At 49.4% G+C, this 9,066-nt stretch overlaps 2 long non-coding RNA genes across 2 annotated transcripts in view; both read left to right on the top strand.

Annotated features, from left to right (window-relative positions):
- LOC112062229 (uncharacterized) overlaps window positions 1-1,688 on the top strand; it is a 4,982-nt gene extending 3,294 nt beyond the window's left edge. Inside the window, exon 2 of the long non-coding RNA XR_002890623.3 lies at window positions 992-1,688. This is a non-coding gene — a long non-coding RNA (uncharacterized lncRNA). The remainder of the gene's footprint in view (window positions 1-991) is intronic.
- Window positions 1,689-7,742: 6,054 nt separating this feature from the next.
- LOC102976873 (uncharacterized) overlaps window positions 7,743-9,066 on the top strand; it is a 12,806-nt gene continuing 11,482 nt past the window's right edge. The window contains exon 1 of the long non-coding RNA XR_002890624.2: window positions 7,743-8,115. This is a non-coding gene — a long non-coding RNA (uncharacterized lncRNA). The remainder of the gene's footprint in view (window positions 8,116-9,066) is intronic.

Raw genomic sequence — 9,066 nt, 5'->3', positions numbered from 1 at the left:
CCAGGGAGCTGAGAGCATCAAGGACAAGAGGAGGTGGTAGAGTGGCCAGGTCCTGCTCTGGGAGTCGGGGATCATTGGGCCATCCCCGTGTGCTCAGTGCCTGGGGATCCATGACTTCCCTCTCTAACATTTGCTTTCTCACCTAGAATTGAGAATCGATCTAATGGTCCTTTTGTCGCTAGATGCCTCTTTTCTATGAATTCATTAGAGAGTGGTTAAGATGCTTCTTTAAAATGGGTAGACATCTTATTAAAAAGTCGAAATACTTACAAGGCTACGCAACATGTTTTGTTTCTCCCGTGTGTGTGTGTATGTGTGTGGGTGTATTTGTGCACGCGCGCACACAGATATATCTTTACATTCATATTTCCCTGTGTTTTTACGTGTTTTTGTGTGGAGTTTCATATGCTCATTCATCCTTACAACAACCGTAGGAAGTGTACAGAGAAGGTAAGTCACTAGCTCAAAGTCACAAAGCTGGTAAATTTTTGACACAGAACTCTAAACCCAGGAAATCCTGATCTGGATTCCACTGTTGCTGCTGTGGCTGGATATTACTTTTTGTTCTCTTTCCCCTTGTCTTTTTCCTTCTTCTTTCCTTGTCTCTCCTCTCTCTTACTCTCTCTTACTCTCTCTCTCTTACTCTCTCTCTCTCTCTCTCGGTCTCTAGCTCTGTCTCAGGTTTTTTACATCTTTCTTTGTTTTCTTCTACTTCTCTCCCTTTCTTATGTCATTTCTCCTTTTTTCTCACTTCCTTCTTTCCTTCCTTCCTTCAATATTTCTTTGTATCAAAAAATACCTTGCAATGGCTTAGAAAATGTAGATACAATTTACACTGATACACCTCATTGCACACACACGCTCCGTAAATCGGTGAAGCAACCAGGCCGAGGGCTAAAAGGGGCAGGTTTTTAAGGAGGCAGAAGGTTCTCCTGGGTCGCGAGTCTCTAAGGCTGCAGACTTGCTCACTTGTGTGTCTTTTCCCTTGCAGTGCACATCCAGACCAGAATGTATCATCAACAGCAGAAGCTGTGCTGCCCCCTACCAAAGTATTGCTGCCCACCATCCCAGCAATTCTGCCCCCCACCAAAGTATTGCTGCCCCGCACCCCAGCAGTGCTGCCCACTACCAAAGTATTGCTGTCCCGCACCCCAGCAGTACTGTCCCCCTCTCCAGTACTACTGCCCCCCACCAAAGCGGTGCTAGACCCCCCTCAGAACGCCAAGCAGCCTTGCCAGCCTCCACCTACGTGCAAGGTGCCCTGTGTCCCGAAGTGCCAGCACAAGTGCCCACGCCCTCCGCAATGCCTGGTGTCCAAGCAGAAGTCCTCCCTGGCCATGAGATCTGAGGCCAAGCTCCCTGGAGAACAGAGACCATGAAGCCCATTGTCCTCTCTCAGCCAGCCAGCTGTCAGCGCCAGTCTCGCCCGGCTTCTGGAGGCAGCCACACTTCGGGAAAGCAGCACCAGGTTGGCGGCTTTCTGGATCAAGATTTCGTATTAATTAGCAGCTGCAAGTTCCATCTCAGAAAAGGATCTCTTTCTAAACCATCTAATCTTCTCTGCTGCCTTGTATCGACTTTGCCCTGTCGGCTTCTTGGAAACTTAAGCAGCGTGGCGGGACATGCGTTCCTAGCACCCTTCGTTTCTACTCTAGTTTTCCCAACTATTACACACAATTCCTTTGGCATGAATGTGTCTGTGGATTATTTCATCATCTTGCAGTTGGGAATTCCTGCAGGTTTTCTATCCTGCTCCTCAACCCAGAGCCCTTGGAGGGCTGGGCGTGAGGGTTCAGGTAGAGGAGAAGGCACTGGGAGATGAACTTCTGAGCTGAGAGACATTGTCCATGGTCCTGCCAGGGTGAGGAAAGAGATGGGCACGTGTCCCTCATGGGGCACATCCCCGCATCCCTGCAGAATGAGAACAGCCCTTGGAGAAAGGCAGAGATGGTGCCCGTCTAGAAAACGGAGCCACAGAAAGAGTAAGGGAAACCCAGCCAGGAGCTAAAGAGTAGAGTCGAGGCAAATAAATGGAAATGCAGAGAACACTCCAAGGGCGTGTGGTCAAAATGAATTGAGGACCGGGCCTGAAAACTCTCCCAATGGTAAAAGAAAAGACCAGAGTTTCTTCAAGCTAACCAAATGAGCAAGTAGGAGGCAGTCTATGTAAAAATCATACCTCCAACGCACACACATTTCCACTGTCAATATTTTATTAAAGTCAGAGCCCCCATTGGTTCTCCAGCTTAGGGTTCTCCTGGGCAATATTTGTCTCACTGGCCTCCTACATTCCATTCCCTAAATCCTTGGGGCATTAGGGGAACATGAAACTTCGGGCCCAAAGGTACGCCCAACTGCTTCTTTCTATTAACATCCACTACACACATCCCTTTCGACCAAATCCTTCTCTCACAGCGTAGTGCACAAATTGAGGTCTTTGCTTCTCTTTCCTACACCTGCCTCCGGGCTACGAGGGAATCGCTGAAAACCCACAGAAGTACCCAAAAGGAGCCAGAACGGAACATCACATAAACTAAAAGTGTGAATTAACCCCACCATAGATCGCAGCCCCTGTAGAATTGAGAACTAGCTCAAGGCAAAAGTTTTAGCATCGCTTCCCTGCTGGTTGGTGTCTCCTTCCTCTGTCGTCCCCGTTCATGCCTTTCAGCTAGGCTCCATTCGTGTATCTATTTATCCATCACCGATCCATCCATCCCCACCAGCAATGCATCATTGCATCCTTGGTAAGTACCTCCCCCTCCGTTTGCTTAGCATGTGATGTGTGCTGGGGAGGCACAGACTCACACACAGGGCTCCTGAACTCCTGGTTTAATCCCCGTATGAAGACGAAGCTGAGACCCTCAAGACAACAAAGCGAAATTTTACCAAATGACGTCTAGTTCACAGATGACTTGGAAGCTACAGATGTTTCATTCCTTCCCTCAGAATCCAGAGGAGACAGAGAGAGAACACTGAGGGTTCTTGAGGGAGGAAGGAGAACTTGGTCATCTGTTTCGTCAGGTCCTCCACCACAGGGCTCCCGGAAGATGTCTGTCCAGGAAGAACCCCGGCAGAAGGGGGTTGCGAATGGAAGGACAGGGGGATGTGTGTAGGCAAGGAGGGGTACGTCCCAGGCCTGCGTACGGCAGCGGCCAATGAGGCGAGTGCCAGCTGTTCCCAAGAGGCCAGCCCTCCCATTTCTCAGGCCCGGTCCCTGGTGGAGAGAGCACGTAGCCTCTGCAGCCACCTGCACCAGGTGAACACCACAGAAAGCTGGAGGGCGTGTGCAGTTTCCAGACCTATGTGTCATAAATATTTCCAACAGAGCTTTGCATTCAACAGAACTCAAGGATGACACACCGAATGAATTGAAAATCTCTAGACACCTTAAGTGAACTCCCTGAAAACGAGGAGCACTCTGAGCCAATACCCCACTCTCAGATACCTCAGTCCACACAGTCTCCAAAGAGCTCCTCTCTTGCCCCACATACATGACCTTGCTCGCGAACTCTCATTTGGGTTCTTATTGTCTAGTTCCTCACCCTCCCACACTCACCTCATTAAGAAAACGTTCAATTTTGCCTCTCTGTGCTTCACGTTATTTTCTCCCCCACTAATGGTCATACTTGCGTGTGTGCACATGTGCTTATGTGCAGACGATCTTGCAGAATTTTCCTTTATCCCATCATAGTGGGTTTGGATGCCAGATGCATACTTATGATGGACTGAACCCAATAGTGCCCAAAGTCTGACTTTACTCATGTGCATATTGGAAAGAATAATACCTGCAACCTGGGATTGACGGGGAGGGGTCTTCAATGAGACAATGTAAATAAATAGCAAGGAGGATGTAACACATAGTAAATGTGGGATGAATGTTAGCTCTTGCTTTTATTATTATTGTCCACTTGCTGAAAGATCAGCAACACCCTCCACTTATTACCACCATCCTGGCGACATGGTCTCCACACGTTTAGTAAGCACAAGGTGTGAGGGGCAGGGCACATCTTGGGGACAAGGACAAGGACCAATTGTGTAGACCAAAGCATCTGAGGGGTGTTCACAGGCGGAAATGACATTTCGTCCAGGGCCTAATCACCCCATTGGGTGGAGGCCCTTTTCTTCCACAATCTTCCCCCGTGTAACACCTCCCACGATGATTCCTGCCCTTGAGCCAGTCCTGGGCAGCTGTGGCCCACAGTGACTTTTCCCTATCAATGTACACAGCCAGCCATGTCTGCTGGGAGCAGACCCAGCTCCCAGGAGGAGGCTGACAAGCTGAGGATGCATGGAGAGGGCACGAAGTGTGCCAAGCACTCACTCACACAGATAACACCATATTGAAGCAGGTCTTGCTCTTCCTATGAGAGGAAGGGGTCAAGTGCAGAGAAGGTCCTTACGTGTTCAATGGAACAACACCTTGCACGTGGTGGAGATGAGACTCAAACCCTGGTCCTTATCTTTGCAACGTGGCAAGTCCTCTGACCGTGCTAGTGGCTGGACGAAGCATGAAGCCTGAATCCCGTCTTTCCAGAAGTGACAACCCACTGATCCGTTGGGAAGGCAAAGGCAGTACTTTCACAAAGTCACACGTTCACACGTGTTTATACAGGGGTACACGTTCATATCAAAGACACACATGGGGTTGTTATTCAACCTAAATTCTCCAAGTGTGGAGACTTCCCTGACCATTGATAACAGAAGTTGGAGCAGCGTCCCAGAGGCGCCCGCTGGGACAGGCGTCGGCCTCGCAGCTTCTCCATGCCGTAGGACTGAGCGCGCTGCCTGTCAGGGTGGGCGCAGGCACGCAGGCTGGCAGGGCAGTTGGTGCAGAAACTAAGAGCCACCTGTTACGAATTTTTTTTAACATTTTAACTATGGAATCAGCAACAGCTGTGCGTACCTCTTGACTCTCAGCCATGTGCACACTCACTCTCGCACACTCAAGTTCATATTCCCACATAGATTCATTCATGATACCTCCCATGAGGCCACCTCACAACACACACAGAGAAACCATCACAAGCTGTCAATCACCATGAAATACGTCTTCACTCACCCACACACACTCACAGACACTCCAATGCACCAACACCCATGTTCACATTGTCTTTCTTGTTCAGGCCCATCGCCCCAGAGCATACAGTTAAGAGCCTCCCCAGGCTTCTGCAACATTACAGCAGATTATCGGCCCGTTGACCTTGAGTCTACTTCCAAGCACAGAGATCCCCGGCTGAAGGGGATGATGCTGAGGCCTTCGAAAGAATTGTGCCTTCCTCAGGGAAGAATATAATTACATCTTCCAAACAAAGAAATTCCCTAGAAGGTAGTAGAGTGCAAGAAAATGAACACACACACATCCTGGATCCTGGCAGGGCTGGGTTAAATCCTCTCTTCCCTAATTTTTCCTAAAGTAATCTTAGCCAACGGAACCTTTCTACTCTGTAAAATTGAGAACAGGTCCGACTTCAAAGCCTGAATTAGAAACTCGAGCAGAGATTCTGACAGTCAGGGGAGGCCTGCCCCTCTCTCATCCTCCCAGGACAAGACTACTTGAAAAGGGAGGGCATCTCTCAGTGACCCAGATGATGGCACACACCTGTTGTGCCCCAGGCGATCCCCAGCTGGTGATGGATTTCAGCACAGAGGCTCTAGCTCCAGCCACCAGGAACCTTTGTCCGGACCCCTGTCTGTTGATGCGGCCAGATCCAGAGGGTCAGCTCGGCCTTCCCCTGCATATGTGCGCATGTGCTCCTCCCTGGTGTTCTAGAACACATGCCTGGCACAGAAGATACAGTGGGATTAACCTCGGCCCAGGTTCTGCTGAGACCTCCTTGGTACCAATTGTCCCTACTGCCTTTGTGTGTGTGACTGTGTGTGCGTGTGTGTGTGTGTGTGTGTGTGTGTGCTTGTGTGTGTGTGTGTGTTTGTATATGAGACTCAGAGGTTTGGAAAAAGGGAAAGAGAGATGCCAACAGAACTCAGGGAACATTATCATTCCCAATGCCCAGGATAAGCGTGTAGTTGTACCTGTGGCTTCTAGAAGATATGTTCCTCTGTCCTCTGGTGGTAGATGCCATACTACATAATGCATGCTTGAGATAGCAGATTCCACACCCCAAAAAATCTGTTCTGGGTAGTGAGGGCTTAGGCCAGAAAGGATGGACTGGATGTAACACCAAAATTCATGGATCTTCAGATGTTCACATTTTCTCTAGTTACAGAGGCATTGCTACTGCCTCAACTGGGTTTGAGTTCTTCAGGTAATCCAAGCCAAACCATTGAAAATTATCCACATACTTGGAGGGGTAGGCAGAGAAGAGGATGTGAAGCAGTTTAGGGACCAGGGAGGCTCTGGCCCTCCTTGCTGACCAGCGTTCCCAGAGCCTGGTGCATTGTGTGAACTCACTACTCTTGATGAATTATTAGTTAACCCAGGCAAACTGGCCCACGTGGCCTTTCTCCTCTGCTACTATGGACCTGAGCCGAAATCCCTCTCCAAGCCTATCATGGTTGCTTCTGCCAGAGTGACAGAGACTGAAGGGGTTCTTCTACTCGGAATGCCTGGGACACTTGGGTTTCCCTCGGTGGCGAGCCCATGCAAAGCCTGCCCTCACGGTGAGTCCCAGAGGAGACACCATTGATATCTAAGGCTGCCTTGCCGTGCTGCAGTGTGAATTCCCAAGATCTAGGGATACTGCAGGGCTTTCAGCTGAGCTGTGCCTAAATTCCCGGTCTGAGAATGAAACGTGCCATCCTCAGGACTCGCTTGCCCATTTGCATTTCTGTCAGTCAAGGTCTTAGGACACTGGTAACAAGTGCCACTACTTGCCTTCAAATGTGGCAACGACCTGCTCCCTACTTCTAAGAGTGTGCCTTGCCCCAGCTTTCAGAGCCTGACTCCACGGAGCACCCAACCAACGTGGAGCCCTTATTCTGTGCCCAACAGTGGGCACATGCTTATAGATGTCGTCCAAAAGAAGCCTTTCAGCTGACATGCAGAATGGGGTTATCCTGCTTAGTAGATGAGGAAACTGAGGCTCGGAGATGTAAAGCACCCAAAGTCACCTAGCTGGTGAAGATCAGAGCCCCAGTGGCAACACTAATTGGGGAATTATTTAGGATATGTTTCCTCCTTTGACGGATGTTGTTTCAACCTTTTCATCCTAGTTCCTGCCCTGTGGCATTCCTCTTCATCCTGGAATCTCTAAGTGGAAAGGGAAGGTCGCATGAGGCCTGAAGCCCTGGGAGATCAGGTTCCAGGAGCCAGACCAGGTGACTCGTCCAGCAGCCCATGCCAGATCAAAGTTTCTTAACTTCCCAGCCTCTCAACCTTATGATAATCATTTCCCTGAGATGCCTGCTGTCTCGGTTACTTATACACCTGTAAGAGAGATACGTACTGTCAACTGTAACCGCCCAGTTTCTGTGAATGAAGACTAATGTTTTGCTCACCAAGAGGAAGGAGAGAGAGCAGCAGCCCCCATTTTTTGTTTATATTCCCACAGGTGAAAAATCAAAGCGGCTTTCCCTGGTTTGTTTCAAGTTCAGGCTGAATGTGGCTCTGAGTCTAGGTTAAGTTAAGGTCCCAACTTTGCTGAGTTTACTGAGTCTCCCCAAGAGCCACTCACCCCTCAGTAGCCGTTGCTCTTGCAATAAGGCTCACTGTGTACACTGATTGGCCCAAAACGTCCCCCCGCAACAGGAATATCCTGCCCCACTACCCTCACTGTTAACACACCCAGCAGTGTCCTGAATGCTTGCTTAGCACCATCCCAGATGTCAAGGTTCTAGGGCAAACGTCACGAGTGGGTTTGGAAATCCGAGGAAGCCAGGGCTCGTAAATTGATGGGGAAATGGGGCCTGGGCTCGCGTGAAGGCAGTGTCATCCCCAAGCGCCATCAAACCGAGAAGGAGTTTACCAGCCCAGCAGATGAGTAAAACCTGAAGTTTGAGGAAGGGCAGATGCCTCCTATTGTGCCTAGGGCCGAGCACGCCCCAATCGTAGGCCACCTCATGGTTTCCAAGAGGGATTGGAGACGTATAAAAGGTTTGCAGTCTCAGAGCATCCCCAAAGCCTCAGCATCTCCACGTTCCAGCCACTGGTGAACTCGGGTAAGTCGGGCAAAGGAACGCCTCTCCTGGGAGCCTGGCTCTACCTGGTCCCAAACTGTTCGGGCAGCTGGGGCTGGAGCACTGGCTGGCTGGTCAGAAAGAAAGGCCTCGTGTGGGCACCTTTGTCCTCTGTATCATTTGGGACCCGCCTCTCTTGGGCTGCAAGTCCACATCTGAAGTGTGTGGGGCGGGGGCTGAGATGGGGGTCCAGGTTGGGCCCCGAGTCCGGTGTTCAGGCTCTTGCTGGTGTGTGTGGTGGTGCTGCTGTCGTGCCTTGGAGCTGAGCGTGGTGCTCAGTGCCTGGGGATCCATGACTTCCCTCTCTAAGATTTGCTTTCTCACCTAGTATTGAGAATCGATCTAACGGTCCTTTTGTCTCTAGATACCTCTTTTCTATGAATTCATTAGAGAGTGGTTAAGATGCTCCTTTAAAATGGGTAGACATCTTATTAAAAAGTCGAAATACTTACAAGGCTAAGCAACATGTTTTGTTTCTCCCGTGTGTGTGTGTATGTGTGTGGGTGTATTTGTGCACGCGCGCACACAGATATATCTTTACATTCATATTTCCCTGTGTTTTTACGTGTTTTTGTGTGGAGTTTTATATGCTCATTCATCCTTACAACAACTGTAGGAAGTGTACAGAGAAGGTAATTCACTTGCTCAAAGTCACAAAGCTGGTAAATTTTTCACACAGCACTCTAAACCCAGGAAACCCTGATCTGGATTCCACCGTTGCTGCTGTGGCTGGATATTACTTTTTGTTCTCTTTACCCTTGTCTTTTTCCTTCCTCTTTCCTTGTCTCTCCTCTCTCTTACTCTCTCTCTCTCTCTCTCTCTCTCTCTCTCTTAATCTAGCTCTGTCTCATATTTTTTACATATTTCTTTGTTTTCTTATCCTTCTCTCCCTTTCTTATGTCATTTCTCCTTTTTTCTCACTTCCTTCTTTCC

Source organism: Physeter macrocephalus, chromosome 4 (genome assembly GCF_002837175.3).
Source record: "Physeter macrocephalus isolate SW-GA chromosome 4, ASM283717v5, whole genome shotgun sequence".
Classification (NCBI taxonomy): Eukaryota; Metazoa; Chordata; class Mammalia; order Artiodactyla; family Physeteridae; genus Physeter; species Physeter macrocephalus.
This window is presented reverse-complemented; position numbering and strand designations above follow the sequence as displayed.